The 21,736-nt window shown below is 31.0% G+C and overlaps 1 pseudogene; it reads right to left on the bottom strand.

Annotated features, from left to right (window-relative positions):
* Window positions 1–2,283: 2,283 nt before the first annotated feature.
* On the bottom strand, window positions 2,284–3,171 carry LOC141491886 (proteasome subunit alpha type-3 pseudogene; annotated as a pseudogene).
* Between the last annotated feature and the right edge of the window lie 18,565 nt (window positions 3,172–21,736).

Raw genomic sequence — 21,736 nt, 5'->3', positions numbered from 1 at the left:
AATTTACTCCTCAATGGTGATAAGTTCACCCTTTTCATTTTTGATACTCATAATTTGGTTGTCTTCTTTCTTTTTCTTAATCAGATTAATCTACGGCATATCTATTTTATTAACCTTTTCATAAAACCAACTCTTAGTTTTATTTATGATATCAATGGTTTTCTTGATTTCAGTTTTATTAATCTCTCCCTTGATTTTCAGAATTTCTAATTTCATTTTTAATTTGTCAAGTTTAATTTTTTCTTTTCCTAGCTTTTTTAGTTACATACCCAATTCATTGATTTCTTTCTCTATTTTATTCATATAGTCATTTAGAGATATAATGTTTTCCCTCAAAACTGCCTTGGCTGCATCCTATAATTTTTGATATGATGTGTCATTATGATCATTTATAATCATTATAATCATTATGATATTATTATTGATTATTTCTATTATTTGTTTTTTACCCACCCATTATTTAAGATAAAGTTATTTAATTTCAAATGAATTCTTTTTTTATCTTGCCATGACCCTTTATTACATGTAATTTTTATTGCATCATGTACTGAGTAGTGTATATTTATTATTTAGGCTTTCCTACATTTGATTATAAGGTTTTTTTGGCCTAGTATATGGTCAGTTTTGGTAAAGGTGCCTTGTATTACCCTTAAAAAAAATTATAGTTTTCTATTGCCATTAAGTTTTCTCCCGAAATCTATCATATCTATTTTTTTCAATGATTACATTCACTTACATAAGTTTTCAAATTCTCTTGCTTTCCTAGTCATCAGTAGAGTGACAAAAGGATGTGTACTTGCTTTTATGCTTTGTTAGGATAAAGTTTTCATCAATGATGTTAGAGGACAGTTAAGTACAGTGGGTAGAGCAAGAGCCCTGAAGTCAGGAAGACCTGAGTACCAATCTTGCTTCAGTAACTTGATACTTATGTCTGGGTTACCTTGAGCAAGACACGTAATCTCAATTACCTTATATTTAAGACCATCACCTCCCTGACTTTCTGGAAATCTTCAAAAACAAATGACAAGCATCATCATGAGGACAAAAGTATTATCAAAATCAACCACTGCACTGATGCTTAACTAGTTAACTTGAAAAGACTACAATCTAAAACTAAAATGGAGAGAGTTGGAACATGATATTTTTTGTATCTGGATGACTGTGCATTCAATGCAGCCTATATAATAATTAGGTGCAATTTCAGTATGGATCAATTCTCTAGTGATTATGTTAGTTGTGACCAAACAATTTAGACCAGGAAAATACAGGTGCTGCATCAACAAGCACTACACCATCTATACATGGAACTATTGGTTTCTGTAAATGCAGAAAATTTGAATTTTGTGGATAATTCCACTTACCTTGGCCATTTACTTTCAGGTTGTACACATTCTGAAGGAAAATATCTGAGAAAAGAGATATTAGGCTGCTTACCAAACTGATGGTCCATAGCCCTGTTGTGACATCATTGCTGTATCCCTTTGGAAGCTAGACAATATCCCAGTGCCAAGAAACTGAAACACTTCCATTTGAATTGTCCTAAAACTCTGATGATCATCTTGCAAGATAAAATTCTGGAGGGCAGCTAGGTGGTGAAGTGGATAGAGCCCTGGCCCTGGAGTCAGAAGTATCTGAGTTAAAGTCTGGCCTTATACACTTAATAATTATCTAGCTCTGTGACTTTGGGCAAGTCACTTAACCTCCATTACCTTGAAACAAAAATATTAGATGCTCACACTGAGGTTCTTTCTTGAACTAAATGTCAAAATCTCAAACTCTACAGCCCAGACTACATTGTGTATGGGTTAGATTTGTTGAAATCCTAATGTCTATCTGTCTAAAACTATTTCATGGAGAACTCACAGAAGGCAAGAACTCACATGGAAGTTAGAAGAAGCAATGCAAGGAAAATAAAGTTTACTCTGAAGAAATTTGTAATTTTGCGTCATGGGAGATACTGGCATGGACGACTCCACGTTGTATGCCCCCTTCAAAGAAATGGTCTGATCAGCCAAAGACCAAAACACTATATCTTGATCTTAAATAGTGAAGACATTTTGATACTATTCAAGCCCAAAGGACAAAATAAAACAAATCTTAAACTACTTCCTCAGGTAATTATTTTTCCTAATTATATGAGATATTAATAACATTGACTTAAATACTTTAAAGAATAATGTTTCCATGCGATTTCATAAGCAGTTAATAAGAGGTGCAATTTTATTATATGTTTCTTTTTTTTTTACAAGATAAACTTTTAATAAATTGGTAATTCATCACTGGACTGATAATCCACAGCATAATACTACTACATAGTTTACATGTAAAACATTTCTTTAAAAAAAAAAAGTATTGTTGCACCCATTGTTACATATTATCATCATCCGATTCATCATCTTCTTTCAAAGATTGATTGGCATATTTCTCTGCTTCTTCTCTTATATCTTTTGGAACGATTTCATGCCTGCCTTTGGTTACTTCTCCAACCCAACTGAGCTCCAGTTCAAAAGCTTTGTCCTTAACTTCATCATGTACCATATGGATTATTTTTGCAACTTCTTTAACAATATCATGACAAGTCATTTCTTTCATCTGGAGTTTTTCTATCTCTGTTTTTGCTGCTTGCCTGGCTTTACCAATTGCACAACCCCAATAACCATATGAAACACCAGATGGATCAATCATATAGAGTTGTGCTCCATCATTTGCCCCATAAGACCCTAACATGAAACTGCAACCAAAAGGTCTGATGGCATTGTAGAGTGTTTAAGCATGTACATACATGGCTACTCTATCTGCAAGGTGATTTAGTGGAATATTATAGCCATAGTTAGATCTGAAGTTGGAGGCTTCTTCTCTAGCTATGTCTGTTAAAGAACGAGCATCTGCTAGCAGACCTGCTACTGCCATTCCAACGTGTCCATCAACATTAAAGAGGCATTTTTTTGTTAGAACCTTCTTCATAATGTTTAGAAAGCAATAATTTTTCTACACCAAAGACGACACCATCTTTACATGTGATTCCAATAGCTGTACTACTATTTTCCATTGCTTTCATAGCATATTCAACTTGAAAAACTCTTCCATCAGGCGAGAAAGTTGAGGCTGACAGATCATACCCAGTCCTGATGGAGCTCATGGCGCCCAAGCCACCACGGAGACGGAGAGAAATCGTTCCTATTATATGTTTCTACCTTGCAAAAATATTTCTAGGTATTTCCTGGAGGCAGATAAAATTTTAGAGACAATCAGGATCAAAGAACTTGTAAATATAAGTATGCTTTGAACACAAGTCATATTTTCTCCAAAAGTGTAGCTCTTTATACCATGGTATTACTATAATTTTACAATGAAATATTTATTATATACATTTGTGTTTTTTCCATTTATTTCTGGTATATTAACTATACTTTGTTTTGCAACATTGTTGCAATTAATTAAAATTTCAATTTGAAAAAATATACCATTGGCAGCCAAAGGACACATATATCTTCTGATTATCAACTACTCTTCAGTATAAGTTATGATTAAATATGAAATATGCTTGAAATATTAAAATGAATTTGGAAAAATATTTTTGACGATTGCAAATATAAGTTTAGGAAAATAAGCAAACAGCATAATGAGGCTGATTTCAAAATTATTTCAATAATGTTACTGACCAATTTTCATTGTGAAGGATAATACAAAATGGATCTTATGACATATCAGTAAAGTGTCTCATATTTTCTTATAACTTTACCATTCAAAAGAAAAAGTCAAAAATCCTACTTGTCTATAAAGAAAAACATTGATAGAACCATAAGAAAATAAACGATATTTGTACTGCACTATCATAAAAGAACACTCACTTGCACTTGATCTTTAGATAATGTATGATATATTGTAATAAAAGAATGACTATCCAAATACTCTCAGGCTCATTTATCATTAACAGTTCATGTGTTTATTATCTTAAACATATAGATTACCATTTGACATATTATTATTCTTTCATTTTATCCTAATGCTTTGAAAGAGTTAATGTAGCTTCCTTAATTACCTACCTTATAATTGTAGAGCTTAGGTAATGGATCAATAGGACTGCTAGAGAATTTATGTTTTTGGATTTCTTCCAAAATCAAAAAATTACTACTCTGGGTATTTTTTTCCTGGTTGTCCTTCCTGCTTGGAATGTTCAAATTTTCATTTTCTTTATTATGCTTTTCTTGGTTTCATTTAATTCTAAACTTCAATCTCATTTTTATTTTTTCTCCAAGTTGATTATTTTATTTTATTTTTCCAATGACATGTTATGAGATTTTTTCATATTCATTCACATGCATATGCATATTTGAAAGTTGGATGATTTCTGTTCACCTTCCCTTTTCAACTCTCTGCCCCACCAACCTGAAGTGGAGAACAGTTTGGTGAACATTATGCATTTACATTTATTTTTAACATTGTGTGAGATATTAGGACCAAGGGAAAAGGTAGAAAACCATGAGATAGAAAGGAAGAATATAAGAGTAATTTTTCAAAAGTGAAAACAGTGTTTATTCATATTCTGTAGAAAATTTTTATTTTTTTTTTCCTTTGGATGTGGACATCATTGTCCATCACAGGTCTCCCATGTTTGTCCTAGCTTTCTGAATTGCTGAGAGGAGCTGCATCCATCAAGATGGATCAATTCACAAGTGTAGTTGTTAATGTTATAGAATACTATTGTTCTATGAGAAACCAGGAGGGCTAGGAATTCAGAGAAGCCTGGAAGGATTTTCATGGACTGATGCTGAGCAAGATGAGCAGAACCAGAACATTTTACACCCTAACAGCAACATGGGGGTTATGATCAAACTTAATGGACTTGCTCATTCTATCAGTGCAACATTCAGGCACAATTTTAGGGTACATGTGAAGGAGAATACCATCTGTACCGAAAGAAAGAATTGTGGACTTTAAACAAAGACTAAAGACTATTAGCCTTTAATTAAAATAACGATATCTTATTATGTAAATTTGCTCTCTCTTATATTTTATTTTTGCCTTGAGGAAATGATTTATCTCTCAACACATTCAATTTTGATCAATGTATAGCATGGAAATGACATAAAGTCTATCAGAATGTCTTCTGTGGGGGGTAGGGGGAGGGAAGCAAGAATGGGGAGAAAATTATAAAATTAAAAATATAATTCAAAAAACAAATGTAGTTATTAATTTGTACAATGTACTCTTAGTTCTTCTCCCTTAGCTGAACATCGGTTAGTGTCATTCATTACAAGCTTCTCTATAGACACACCACTCATGATTTCTTATAGGAAAAATAGTGCTCAACAACAATCTTATATTACAATTAAACCAGTCATTGCTCAATTGATGGACAACCCCTTAATTTCCAACTATTTTCTATTACATGAAGGGATTTTGGAAAATGTGTCTTATGGAAAATATCACACTTTTTCCACTTTTCTTTAGGTTGTAGGCCTTGTTTTAGTATTACTGGCACAAAGGGTATGATCATTTTTATTACACTTTAGATGAAGTTCCATATTGCACTCCAGAACGTATGGACTGGTAAATTCACAACTCTAGCAATGGTAAATTAAAATCCCAATCCTCCCAGAACCTCTACAACATTGACCATTTTCTCTTTCTTTCATCCTAGCCAATTTAATGTTGTGGAGTGAAACCTCATAGTTGCTTTAATTTTTACTCCTTTAATAAGTAATGATTTGGAGTATATTTTCATATGATTATATATAATGTTACTTTCTTCATTTGAAAACTGCCTTTTCATATACTTTGATTATCAGCTGAGGAATGACTTGTAACCTTATGCAATTGATTCAATTCTCTATTTTTTAGAAATGAGTCCTTTATTCGAAACCATAGCCATGAAAATTATTTCCCAGCTTTCTGATTTCCATCTAATCATGGCAATATTGGTTTTATTAGTGAAAAATCTTTTTTCTTTATTGTAGTCAAAATCATTCATTTTTCAATTTATTATTTACTCTCTGTTTTGGTCATGAATTTATTCCATTTTCATAGATCTGACTCATAGAGCATTTCATGATCTGTTACGTGATCTGTGATATTGCTCTTTATATCTATATCCTAAACCCAGTTTGACTATACATTGAAAGAGCATGTGAGTTGTGGCTCTATGCCAACTTTTTGACATACTTTTTTTTCAATTATTCAAAAAATTTTTGACAAATAGTGAGTTTCTCTTCCAGAAGTTAATGTCTTTGAATTTGGCAAATAATAGATTACTATAGCCATTTACTATTTTACTATATTTACTATATTACTATAGTCACTTTGAACCTATCATAATACACTGGTCCAATATGCTGTTTCTTAACCATTACCAGGAAATTTTTGATGAGGACTTTTTTATAATAACTTTTTTAGATTTGGTAGAGCAAGCCTACCTTCCTTTATATTTTTTTTTATCAGTTTCCTTGATTTACTTTACCTTTTATGGTGCTGGATGAAGTTTGTAACTGTTTATTTATAGCATAACTTGAGAATATAGTTATTTTTTGTTGTTTTTCTAACATTTTTTCCTTGCATGTCCAATTCATTTATCTCCTCTTTCTCTATTTCATTCATGTAAGCATTTAGAGAAATAAAATTTTCCCTAAAAACTACTTTGACTGCATACCATAAATTTTCATATGATGTCTCATTGCTGTCATTTTCTTGCATGAATGATTGATTATTTTGATGATTTGTTGTGGTTTAATCCACTTATTTTTTAAAATTAAATTATTTATTTTCCAATTAATTTTTGTTTTTTTCTGTCCATGGACCCTTATTACATAAAATTTATATTACAACATGATATGCAAAATATGAATTTATTATTTCTGCCTTCTTGTATTTGATCGTAAGATTTTTACGCCCTGGTACATGGGCAGTTTTTGAAAAGGATCCATGTAGTGCAGAGAAGAAGGTATATTCTTTCAATACCCATTCCATTTTCTCAAAAGATCTATCATATCTAAGTTTTCTAAGATTTTATTCACCTTCTTACCTTCCTTCTGTGGGTAGATTTTTCTAATTCTGATAGAGAGAAGTTAAGGTCCCCCATTATCATACTTTTGCTCTGTATGTTTCCTTGTAATTCATTCTAAGAATCTGGATGCAATATCATTAGGTGCATATATGTATAAAAATCATATAACTTCATTGCCTATTATGTCTTTTAAGATATTAATAAGACATATACTCACACAAACATGAACATATAGATAGATGCATGGACATATTTATATGCAATATACACATATATGTGCATGCACATATAAGTGTATGTATATATTTGCATGTATCTATATATACTTGTGTATATGCATGCATATATTCATATATGAAGAGAGAATATATACAAATTTCTTTGCTTCATTTCTCCCTCAAAAGATTTTTGAGCTCCTCGGAAACAAGGCCTTTCTTTTCCCTTTTTTTAAGCTTCTGTGCTTAGCACAAAGCTTGACTTGTAATACCCATGCTGTAATGTTTACTCACTAATCAATTGACTTCCTAGTGAAAATAATATTCATGTAATGCATCTTCTCCTCAATAGACAAAGTATTGCCACTTGTTTGATGTTCTGGTTACCAGTGTTCTTAGCTCTAAGCAAATCAGATCAATATGTATAGGGTCTATTTTAATAGCTTTTATTCTTAATGGCAGATTCAGCTGAAGTTTTGATTTAATAAAGAATAATTACAGGCCTGTTCAGGACATCTATATTTATAAAACTACTTAGAAGGAACCAAAATCTTGATCATTAATGTGTGGTTTATCAATCTTATGAATATCATAACTGTTAAAGCAGAAGAGAAGATATTATCAGAAAGGAAGCAAATTGTTCAGCAATGTAAGATCATCTTCATATAGGATATGTCATGTTCATTAATATACTTAACCTTTGATAACAAATTTGTTCCTTAAGTTGATGAGTTATTTAGTTAACAGTTTCTTTTCCACCTCAAGGGAAAAATGTTGATTAAGAAGTATAAAATGGTGCAGTTTGTTATATATTTCTGCTCCCAGAACCATTGCCTTAGTTCAAACCCTAATCACCTCTTAATTTTATTATAGTTACAATTACATTACAATATGTATTATAATTGCAATAGTCTCCCCATTGATCATTCACTTTCACATTTCACATTTCACATTCTTCTAGGATCTCATATAAACTGTATTATCAAAGTCACTTTATATAAATATAGATCTGACCATGTGATTCATCTACTTGCCCAAGTTCTTAGAAATGATGTGGATAAGAGTTAAGAAAGAAACCTAGGTCTTTCTTATATAAAGATCAATTCTCTATAGTGTACACAGCACAGATACAAGAGAACAATCATTTTCAGTCTAAATTAAAAGGACAAAGGATGATTAACTAGAAAGTATAATGCAATTGATCATCAGTGAAAATACAGTTTGGAAGGCTCATTTTGCGATTTTCTAAAAATTGCATGGATTTAGTATCTTCCCCAGACAGTTGATTACTGTGAGTTCCCAAATAGCAATTTAGCAACTTCCTCCAGAAAGAAAAAAAAATAACAACATGGCTTTAAGTAAACAAATAATGCCAATTATCAAGAATATATACCTGCCCAGTTAACTTTGAGAAATTATGTGGGGTTTTTCTTGCCCCAAGCAACTTACAAATAACTACAAATTCATAAAAAAACCAATGACATTTGGTCAGTAAGACCCACTTCAGGCAAATTAAAGTCATTTTCCAAAGAGTGGGAATAAAAAAAAAATGATTGTGTTAACCAGAGTTGTTCCCTTTCTCTGTATCCCAAATATTTCTCACAGATCCTTTATTGTGGAAATAGGAAGTTGACTGAAAGTGCAACAGGTTACTATGCTTCCTTCTCCTCTCACAATAGCTTCTTTTAAGAAAACTTAACAAAATAAGATTTAACAATAGTAGATAAATAGTAAAATTCCACTAGTTGTAAATTTCCTACTAGTGATAAAATTCTCTGGTTTGAATGGGGCAGAACCAAGATAGTGGAATAAAGCAGGAACTTCTCTGAATCTTTCCAAAATGACTTCTAAACAACAACAAAATGAATTATAGACCAATAGAACAAAGAGATGGAATGAAATAATTTTCTAGCCCAAAACAAAGAAGGTTAATAGGAAATTGTTCTTCACTCAGGTAATATAAGAATATATTCCATTGCAAGTGGTATACGGGAAAGAAAGCCAGATGTTGTTATCCAGCAAGGTAGAAGATAGGGCCCCAGTATAAGAGAGATCAATGAGTATGCAGTTGGAAGATCTTCCAGCTCACATTGGAGCTAGACAGCAGAACAGCATCAAAGTATCATACTGCTGATCCAAAAATCTTGAAACAGTCCTCTCCCTAGTAGTAGGATAGGAAATTAAAGCAAAGGAAATGGAACTGATGGAAGTTAGAGTAGACTGGAAGATACAGTGTGTAGCTGTAAAGCACTAATGACTAAAGAGAGGCTGAAAGGCAAGAAATAATAAATGTGAAAATAGGATGGAAGGAAATTCATTTAATAATCATAACTGTGAATGTAAATGGTATCAAATTTGAAAGAAAATTATCAAAGAATCACATATGTTGATTTACCTCTCTTAAATCAGGAACTATCAAAGATGTCAAATTGGTTATCACAAGTAAACTCTAGAAAAGAAAATAAAACAAAATAAAAATTTTTAATAGGGGTTATTAGAAAATATTTTTTCTTTATTCTATTGGAATAGGGATACAAATCACATATACTGGATGCAGCCTCCTCTAGGAGAAGACCTGTTTTCAGGAGACCAAATCTTAACACCTTTAGTAATGGTTATGTAGTGACCTGTTTCTCTGATAACAAAGGGAAACAGGGAAATTAGACAAGTCAAACCAGTTTCATGATTAGAATTGGGATGTTACAGCTGCTTGCTCAAGATCTGGGATCACATAGGGCTAGTGTGAAAACTTACAGATTTTGCTATGGCAGTTCAGAGATTGAGTGTAAAGGATTATTGTTACATCAAAAAAAAAATAAAGGATCACTGCTTGTTCAATGGATGTGAGCTCTGGAAAATTAGATGTCTCCTAAGAGTAAATAAGAAAGAAGTAAAAAGACAGGGATGCTCCTGACATTAGGATCCTGACAAGGAAATAAGTTCACACATAAAATGGAAGAAGATAACAGAAAGAATTAAAAATGTTCTACTGTAAGTTGTTAACAAAAAATACATCTGAAGCAGAGAAGCACACAAATAAAAGATCATTGAAAACGAAATCCTTAATCTGAATTGGTAGAAAGGGATTCAATTATATGAAGGAACACTAGTACGTAGACATCTTTATACTATTTAAGTTTGTGTAGTACTTCGTATTTTGCAAATTATATGTAAAAACAATGTTAACATTCATTTTTAAAATTTCAAGTTCCAAATTCCCTCCTTTCCTCCATTCCAGTACTTCATTGAAAAGGCAAGCAATTTGATATCAGATATACATGTGTAATCATGCAAACAATTTCCCTAAGTCATGTTTAGGAGGACCTGAGTTCAAAACCTTTATCAAGTACTTAATAATTACCTTACTTTTGTGACTTTGGGCATGTCACTTAATTTTTTTGCCTTGCAAAAGAACAAATAAAAAATAGTTTACAATTACATCATTTTAAAAGGTATTCATGAATCTTTGCTGTATTCTAATTACAAAGAAAAAAATTGATTGCATACAAAAAATATCATTCATTCATTCATTCAGTACCTTTTACTAATTTAAGGTGATTATCAGAACTAAAAAAAGCAAATTCTTCTATTTCTGTCAGAGCCATCAGATTAGGAAGAAATGCAGATTCTTGCATTGCAATATTTTTAAAGTTCAGGAATATGTACATTATATATTTTATCATTTAATTCATATTTTGTTCTGTTATTTAAGTCATTTTTCTAGTATAATTGAACTTCAAGAGTAAATTATTTTTAAAAAGTACTATAATACACCCTCTTAATGAAGGGATATTGTGATATTAACAAATCAGAATAATTTTCCTTATGTTAGAAAACTCCCTTAGATATTAAAATTTTTTCATTATAACACATAAAGAAAATAATGAAAAACCTAAAATACTCAAATGCTGTAAACATTTGCTTTTTCCCTAAAGACTATATTTTATTTGTTCATAGAACAGAGACAAAAATGGGATCATGCCATACATATTAATTTTATGTAATATTTCAAAAATTTTAAAGTACTTGAACCCATATTATCTCATTCAATTCCTAAAATGATCTTATAAGAGAGGTAGATTAAATTATTACTACCATTTTATAGATGATTAAACAGACTCAAACATCTTAAAAGAATTTCTTAGACCCATGTAACTACAATTTATCTGAAGCATGATTTGAGCTCATATTTTTCTGACTAAAATCCAAAACTGTATCAACTTTCTCACTCTTAGAATGATTTTTTTTTTAATTTAGAGCCTTCAGTTTGTATTCTCGTGTATGGTATAAGTAATTATAGAAGATAGTGAAATTCTCAATATCTTAGGCCCTTATATATTTTAGGGGACAAAATGATATAGGATATAAGTTATGAATAAAATATAGCCTTTCTCTTAAAGTGAAAATAAAAATAAGAAATTAGACATTGAATGTAGATAATTAACACTACTTTTCTTCTTTCTGAGAAAACCTTGTAACTATATCCAGAAGAAATACAATGTAAGAGTGAATACACATTCTTAATTTTTCAGTCAAGTATTTTAGTTATTCCCATGTTATGTGAGAAAGTCTGTGATAGAAAGTAATTAAATCTCTTTTGTCCTCTTTTTTCTTAATAATAATAATAATAATAATAAAAATAACTATAACATTAACTTTAATGTTGCTACATTTATATCAGATAAATGTATGTACAGTTCTCTCTAAACTCAAACTGGTTTGCAAATGTCATTAATTATTTTTTTGAAGAAATACTAAGATGGAAAAGCTAAAGGAGATATTTTGATATTGGGCTAATGGCAAACTACTCTTCCATTCACCCTCTTTTTGTTATTTTAAGACTGGTTTATTTTTTAAAAATATATTTCTGTGTTTTACAAAGAAGCCATACATACAATCAATATTTTCAAGCACTGAAGGATCCTATAAGTCATCAATCATTAAACAACTATATTTTAAGTATATACAATAATTTTAGTGGAACAATATGGAAGTGTATTATTCACTTTATGATAGAGAATGGTTTCTAGATATAGAATAAAACACCTTTTGGGATATGATTAAGGTGGAAATTTTTATGATGTACTATCCCTACATGTTGTAAAGGTTTGTATTTTCTTTTTTATAATTTTATAGAAAAGTAAGAAAATTAAAAGTATATCAATTTTTTAAAAATTAAAAAAGTCAAGGGATTTGTAAAAAGAAGAATTTGTCAGTTTCAGTTTTAGTTTCTATATTTGAAAACTAAAATAGAGGGAAGTACATTTTTTTAATGGTCACACAAATAAACTGTCACATGATTAACTAAAATCCTTTTCTCTTGGATTAGTTAAGTGTTTTCTGCTGTGTATATATTTTTTTACTGTGTATTTGTGAATGTGTGTGTGTATGTGGTATGTGTGTATGTGCATGTATATATATGTGTGTGTCTTTGTGTGTGTGTGTGTGTGTGTGTGTGTGTGTGTGTGTGATTTAGGAAGGGTATATACTTTAAAGTAGAATATTAAATATTGATTTTGAGAATTCAAAAAAATAAATGAAAATATGCTGCCTTAGAGGAAGCAAAAGTAATGGTAGACATATATTCACATACTCATCAACATTCTTGTTTTAACTATTTCTTAAAATGTCAATGGTTGGTCCAGTGGGGTGGTGCAATAAATAGAACACTGACCCTGTAGCCAGGAGGACCTGAGTTCAAATCTGGCCTCAGACATTTAATAATTGCTTAATGTTTGACCTTGGGCAAGTCACTTAACCTCACTGCTTAAATAAACAAATAAATAAATAAATAAATAAATAAATGGATAATTATATATGCCAAAGGAGGAAATCAAATTCGAATATTCAGTGGTTCATTTTCCAACATACTAATTCAGGAAATATGAAATAAAACAGAACAAAAAAAATTAGGGTGACACAGATTGATTCATAGGGACTGATAACAGAGATATAGATAGAGAACCAGAACCAGAGATAGGAAGGAATTTTTTTAACAAATTTAATTTCATTCTGAACACAAATTTTCTTCTTTCATGAGGAAAGTTACTTATAAATGCATTTTCTTAATTTAAATAAAGAGATATAAGAATTGATCAGGAAGGTCTAGCACCTCTGGTCTGAATGCTTGCCAAGACCATTTCAAAGCTGCTCATTCACCTTCATGTAAACCTGACACTAATTCTCACTGTGGCTCCAATAACTTGTAGATCTATACATGTCAGAGCTATGGGTAAGTCTGGTAGATTCTACTCCAAGCATGTGACAAATTCCATTAGTGGAATGGGCAGATTAAAAGTAATTTCACCCCCATAGTGAATTTTCATCTACTGCATACCAGGACACATTTGTGCTTTGTTTTATTTTATTTTTATATTGGCACTGGGCTTTGAAGACTGGAAGAGTGATGTTGAAAACTTTGTGGAACTCTGCCTCATTCAAATCCAGTTTACATATAAGACATGATCTTATGATGTCACTGGTAGATTTTAAAAATCAAAGCATGAACATCAGAATTTAAAGATCAGCTTTAATATGAATGGTTTCTCTTTCACATTTTAGACTTTAATTGGTTATTTTTCTATAACCACAAAATATTTTTAAATGACTGTTAAAATCCTGAAGAAAAATTAAATTAATGGAAAATTTGTTTTTATATATAAATTCTATATTATATTATATATTATTTATTTATATATTATATTATAATTTTTATAATAAATTTATTATTTATTATCTGTGATTTAATTTGCATAACTAGCATTTGTATCAGACCAGGTCAACTTATTCCTTAGAGGTCAGGAATAAGAAGGGATTTGTACAACTCATTTTTATAACAAATGAAGAAATAACAAAAATAATAGAAATATGTTTTGAAAAAATTCATTTGGAAAAACAAGTCACATGATTAGTAAAATTCTCCCTGACTTTATAAATCCTTCTTAAATTTTTTTTTACAAAAAAAAAATTTTACATGGCAATGGGGTTAAGTGGCATGCCCAAGGTCACACAGGGAAGCAAATATTAAGTTTCTGAAAAAATATTTGAACTCAGATCCTCCTGACTCCAGGGCCAGTACTCTATTCCCATGCCTATCTGCTCCCAGACTTTCTAAATGCTTTACTAGAAGTCCTCACCTGCAGATGATGCCTTTTATAATTTGAAAATGTGTAGAAAAGAGGAACTTGTGATTAGTGGTAAACAATCATCCCTGACTTTTTTAGAAGTGACCATTATTCAATTTAGACATTAGTCCAATAAAAAAAAGATCTATTAGCTAAGGCCAGAAAGAGAAACTTAATCTCTGTCTAATTTTTTTTCTACCTACTAAAAGGGAGTTTTTTTGGCAAAAAAGGAAAACAAAGGGTTTTTTTTTTAAGTAATCATGATGTTTTTTATTATATCTAATTCTAAAGTATCTTCCATGAAATAAAAAAAAAAAATTCCACCTTTTCACTATACCTAAAAGTAATTTACATTTAAAGACTATCCATATTAGTCAAACATATTTTGGGGCCAGTTCTTCCTAAAGAAGGCAGCCTAATCCAATAATCAACCTAAAAGGAATCAATAATAGCTGATGGTCTTGTGAGGTATAACTTCATAGATTATCCAAACAACTTTTATGAAATATTATTTATACCTATAATCTTCAAAAAAAGATTATGTATAATACACAATAAAAACCACCCATGATAAAATGCTGTTTGCTAAATTATTCATTTTCTGATATCGATTGTTTTTATGAAACCATATTAATTGCTTACATCTTATCACATAGCTAAGGTCACTTAGTCTTCATGATTTTATTTATATGTGTGTGTGTGTATATATATATATATATATATATATATGTGTGTGTGTGTGTGTGTGTGTGTGTGAAACTGCAAATAAAGAAATTTAATATACAATCTTATCTATAAAATAGATATAATACAGTGTTGTGTTGGAGCTAAAACTAACAAACTTCTCACTGTTAAATTTTTAGTATGGGCAATTACATCCCAGAAATATTTTAATGCTGTGCAAACTTTTATACAATAAAGTTTGCTTGGTTGGGGAGGGGGTGGGGTAAAATATCACTCATGACCCATTGTTGTGGTTCATATGAAAGGGGGGTGAGTTAAAAAAATGAGCAAAAATATAATTAGATGTAATTTGAGACAGTGCTGCTTGTCAAGCAATCAAACAAGCTATCTTTGATGATACTTTGATAAGAGTATGAATTTATCAAGCAATCAAATAATCAAATTGATTGCTAATACCTGATTAATAGCACTAGAGCAATAAATAACATGAAATAAAGAGCCACCAAAGATTTATAGTTTTAGAGGGAAAAAAAGTTAGAGTGTGAACTTTGAGTAAATTCTATTCAATTGATTAGGCCTAGAGAAGGAATAAGACACATTCCCACATGAGTTTAAAGATTTATTCTTTTCTACAGGGAAGGGAAGGATGGGGGAAAGGGGAATATAAAGGAAGAAGGGACTGATAAAAGTGAAGGTTAAAGTAAAAGTGAAAATAAACAAAAGGTTAAAAAGTTAAATTTTAAATGAAAAGTGAAAGGGGAACTGGAATAATATTTTGGTGATGAAGAAAAAAAAAGAAAAGGAAAGATAAAAAGATAAATGGAGAACGACAGCATGAAAGGAAATATAGACTTAGTAATCTTAACTGTAAATGTGAATGGGATAAATTGTCCCATAAAACAGAAGCAGATAGTAGAATAGATAAAAAATCAAAATCCTTTAAAATGTTGTTTACAAGAAACACATTTGAAGCATTAGAGATACACACAGAGTAAAGGCAAAAGAATTGAGCAAATATATTATACATCAGATGAAGTAAAAAAAAAACTCAGAGGGGTGGCTAGGTGGGCCAGTGGATAGAGCACCGGCCCTGGAGTCAGGAGTACCTGAGTTCAAATCTGGCCTCAGACACTTAATAATTATCTAGCTGTGTGGCCTTGGGCAAGCCACTTAACCCCGTTTGCCTTTCAAAAACCAAAAAAATCATAGTTAACATTATTGATCTCAGATAAAGTAAAAGTAAAAAACAATCTCATTTAATGTTATAAGGAAGGAAATTACATCTTAAAAGGCACCATTGTTAATGAAGCTATATCATTACTAAACAGGTCTGCCCCTAGTGGTATAATGTCCAAATTCCTAGAGGGAAAGCTTGGGGAATTTCAAGGGGACATAGACAGCAAAACTTTAATAATGGGGGACCTCAATCTCTCTCCCTCTTAACTAGATAAATCTAGCCACAAAATAAACAAGAAGGTACTTAAGAAGATGCATGGATTCTTAGAAAACTTATTTATGATATGATTCTGGAGAAAACATAATAGGGACAGAAAAGAATGTACCTTTTTCTCAGCAATACATAACACCAATACTGAAACTGACCATGAACTAAGGCCCCAATGGCATTCATTCAAAGAAAGAAAAGCAGAAACACTAAATACACAGTTGTCAGACCATGATTGAATACAAATTACATGTAATGAAAGATCATAGAACAATAAAACAAAATCTAATGGTAAATTAAATAATTTCATCTTAAACAATGGTGGATGAAACAAGAAATAATAGTAATAATCAATATTCATATCCAAGAAAATGACAGAAATAAGACACAGCACCAAAATTAATGGGATGTCTCCAAGGCAGTTTTGAAGGGAAACTTTATATCTCTAAAGGAATATAATAGAGAAAGAGGAGATCAATGAATTGGGTATTTAATTTAAAAAGCTAGAAAAATGACAAATTAAAGACACCCAAATAAATATCAAATTACAAATTCTGAAAATCAAGTGATATTAAAAAATTTTAAGAAAACCATTAATTTCATAAATATAACTAAGAGTTAGTTTTATGAAAAAGCCAATGAACTGGACAAAACTTTAGTTAATCTTATTTAAATAAAAAAAGAATTAAAGAAGACAAAAGTAAAAGGATATGAAAAGGCAATTTAGAGATGAGGAGATCAAAGCAATCTATACTCATTGGAAAAACTGCTCTAAATCATTACTTATTAGAGAAACGCAAATTAAAGCTTTTCTGAGATACCACCTCACATCTCTCAGACTGACCAATATGACCAGAAAGGATAATGATCATTTTTGGAATCATTGTTGGAAATCTGGGACACTATTATATTTTTGGTGGAGCTGTGAACTCATCCAAAATTTCTGGAGAGAAATTTGGAACTACTCCCAAAGGGCAACAAAAATGTGCATACCCTTTGATCAAGCAATACCACTACTTGGTCTATACCCTAAAGAGGTGTTGGAAATTGGTACAAACATCACTTGTACAAAAATATTCATTGCAGCCCTGTTTGTGGTGGCAAAGAATGGGAAATCAAGTAAATGTCCTTTGATTGGGGAATGGAGTAGCAAACTGTGGTATTTGTATGTCATGGACCATTGTTCTATTAGAAAACAGGGGGGAATGGAAATAAAGAGATGCCTGGAGGGATTTGCAGGAACTGATGCTGAATGCGATGAGTAGAAGCATAAAAACACTATACACCCTAACAGCAACATGGGGCAATGATCAACCTTGATGTACTTGCTCATTCCATCAGTGCAACAATAAGGGTCAATTTGGTACTGTCTACAATGGAGAATACCATCTGTATCCAGAGAAAGAACTGTGGAGTTTGAACAAAGATGAAGGCCTATTACCATTAATTTATAAAAATAAAAAACTGATATCTTATTGTCTGATCTTGCTATCTCTTACACTTCATCTTTCTTCCTTAAGAATATGATTTCTCTCTCATCACATGCAATTTGGATCAATGTATACCATGGAAACAATGTAAAGGTTGGAAAATTGTCTTCTGTGGGGATGGGGGAAGGGAAGTAAGATTAGGGGAAAAATGTAAAACTCAAAATGAATAAAATCTTCATAATTTTAAATAAAAAAGAAAGAAGATAACAAAATTACTAGTATCAGAAATGGAGGAATCGATGAAGAGAAAATTAAAGAGACAATTCAGACCTACTTTGCTGAATTGTATGCCACTAAATTGGATGTCGTGAATGAAATGGATGAATATTTACAAAAATGAAAACTGTTTAGATTAACAGAAGATGGAATAAATTACTTAAATAATCCCATTTCAGAAAAAGCAATTGAAGAAACCACCAATAATTTCCCTAAGAATAAATTTCCAGGTCCAGAAGGAGTCTACAAGTAAATTCTACCAAGCATTTAAGGAAAAACTAATTCCTATTCTACATAAACTATTTTAAAAAATAGTTCAGCACTTTTCACCCAAATAAAAGCAGATCTTAATAACTGGAAAAAAATTCAATTGCTCATGGTTAGGTCTAGCTAATATAATAACAATGGCAATTATACCCAAATTAAATTACTTATTCAACACCATACCAAGCAAATTACCAAAGTGCTACTTTTCTGACCTAGGAAAAAATAGTAACAAAATTCATCTGGAGCACCAAATGATCCAGAATTGCAAGGGCACTGATGGAAAAAAAAATGTAAAGGAAAGTGGCCTAGCTCTACTATATCTAAAACTGTAATGTAAAACAGCAGTCATCAAAATTGTGTGGTACTGGTTTAGAAACAGGTTAATGAAAAAGAATTAACAAAATAACAAAATATATAGCAATGAATCAGTGGAATAGGATAGTTTCAAAAGAATCTTCAGTGAATGACTACAGCAATTGATTATTTGACAAATTCAAAGACATCAGTTTATGGGATAAGAACTCACTATTTGACAAAAATGTTAATAAAATTGTAAAATAGTATGGCAAAAAATAGTTCATAGACCCACATCTCACACCATATACCAAAATAGGATCAAAATGGGTACAGGATTTAGAAATAAAGGGCGTCACCATAGATAAATTCATTGACCAAAAGATACTCTATAAGATCTATGGAAAAGGGATAAATTTATGACCAAACAAATATTAATGTACATTATAAACTGCAAAATTAATGATTTTGACTGTATTAATTTGTTTTGGCACTAATATCAATGCTGTCAAAATTAGAAGGAAAGTAGGAAGTTGTGAAACAATCTTCACAACTGGGAGTTCTGATAAAGGTCTCATTTTTAAATATATAGAAAATTGCATTACATTTATAAGACTGTATATCATTCCCTAATTGATAAATGGTGAAAGGATATGAATAGACAATTTTCAAATGATGAAATTAAAGCTATATATAATCATATGAAAGAAATATTCCAAATCATTATTTATTACAGGAATGCAGATTAAAATACCAATGAGAAAAGAGCAAAATGATCAATGTTGGAGAGGTGTGGGAGGATTGAGCCGTTGACACATTGTTGGTGGGGTTGAATGTATACAAATATTCTGGAGAACAATATGGAACTATGCCCAAAGAACAATAAAACTGTTCATACCCTTTTACCGAGCACTTCCAATTCTTGGTCTAAATCCAGAAGAAATTATAAAGAGGGAAAATCTTACACATTCAAAAATAGTCATAACAGATCTTTCTGTAGTGGCAAAGAATTGAAAATTGAAAGGATCCCCATCAATCAAGGAATGGATAAAAAAGTTATGGTGCATGAATATAGTGGAATAATATTATTCTATAAGAAACCAGAAATTGTCGGACTTTAGAGAAATATGGAATGACTTAAAAATTTTTATCCTGAGCAAAAGGAGCTGAACCAAGAAAGCAATGTACACATTAATAGCAACATTGTCAGATGACCAACCTTAATGGAAGCAGCTCCTCTCAGAAGTTCAGAGCTTGGCTAGCCCTATCAGACCAGCTATGGACAATGTTATCCCCATTCATAGAAAGAAAAACAAAAAGAAAGAAAGAAAAAAGAAAAAGAAACCCTGTAGAATCTGAAGAACACTTTGTAAAAATTATCTTTTATGTAGCTCTTTCCCTTAATCCTGATTCTACATATTGAATTTGAAATTGTTTATCCCAAATATGTATGTACAGTGCTACCCTGACTATTCCCTGCTGAAGGGAGGGGGTGGGAAAGGAAGTTGGAAGGAAATTTGTAACTTAAAAATATACACGTGCATGTGGATGAAAATAAATACATACATACATACATACATACATATTTTTGTAAAGAAGACATTTTCATTTTTTTATTCATTAAAATTGATGATAAGTGCATCAAGACATGCAATCCAAGTTTCAAAGGGGAAGATTAACTAACAATTAGATGATGTTGTGCTTTAAGTATGTATAAAAGTTTAATAGGCAATATTAGCAATTTAATATAATTTGTTCTATGAAAATAATGTACCCCCTGGAAATTTTGCTCTTTTGACAAATAAAGAGAAATGATCATAAGGGCCAAAAACAAATTGGATATCAACCAGAAGGACAACTACTTGTGACATGTATTTGGGAGCAGGCGGGGGTTAAAATATCAACATTTAAAAATGAATATCTCTTTCGTTTTCAATGTAATTTAAATGGACATTAAGTTATTTTTTCATTGTTAATGAGTAGAGAATTTTTAAGATACATAAGAAATATTTCTGGGTATGAAAGTAAATTACCCTATGGAAACTAATATCCTATTAATCTACAACACACCTCCTTATACATTTTTTTCTGCTTAGAATATTGTAAATATATTTTTATCCATGGTGAAGAATTCAATTGACTCTACTGGTTTCTTGGGTATACAATAATTTGTTAAGTGAAAGAACCCTAATTTGACTATTAAGAATGCATCATGTTTTATAATTCTGTTTCTTGAATAGTCTTATTTAAAGGATTTCTTCAATTGTAGAGCAATATCTTTAAAACATGCAAGTTTACATGTAGTTTATTAAAGAAAAAAACATACAAAACATGTATGAATTATTATGTGGTGAAAGAATGTACAACAGGATCCCCAACTGTGGATCACATTAAAAGACAAAAATAAATCTATACTTTGTTCTCTATTTTGTGCTAGTTCCAGTTTCATTTTTTTTCCCCAGTGATCAAAGGAAATCAATGGACAGTACAAAGAACAACCACTGGGTCCTTATCTTGTCAATATCCTGAGGCAGCTAGCAATAAAATCACTGAAAACAACTGAGTTTCTGAAAACATTGTAATCCAACAAGGGACTAAATTAAAAAGAAAACATTTGGCTTTGTTCTTTAAAACAGAGAAATTGGAGTTCCTTGAGAGCCTGGGGCTTGGTGGAGCAAAAGAGCTAAATTTCAGGAAAGTAAGAGGAGCAAACCCCATCAGAGTTGACATATACATTCAGAAGAATGCTGGGAGAAAACAAGAAAGGGAAAAAAAAGTAATCTCTCATGCTAAAGAAGATAAAGTACATGTGAATTCTTCCAATGATTTCACTTTGGAAGAATATATGTCAGAAAAACAATTTGAAATAACACATTTAATACAAGAAACTAAACACCATATCTGTATGCATAATCACTATTTTTAGTGCTTCTGCATGTGGGAATAGTGTTTTACAGAGATGATTTATGCATTTATTAAATTAATTTCAGGGTTTACAA

Source organism: Macrotis lagotis, chromosome 6 (assembly GCF_037893015.1).
Source record: "Macrotis lagotis isolate mMagLag1 chromosome 6, bilby.v1.9.chrom.fasta, whole genome shotgun sequence".
Classification (NCBI taxonomy): Eukaryota; Metazoa; Chordata; class Mammalia; order Peramelemorphia; family Peramelidae; genus Macrotis; species Macrotis lagotis.
This window is presented reverse-complemented; position numbering and strand designations above follow the sequence as displayed.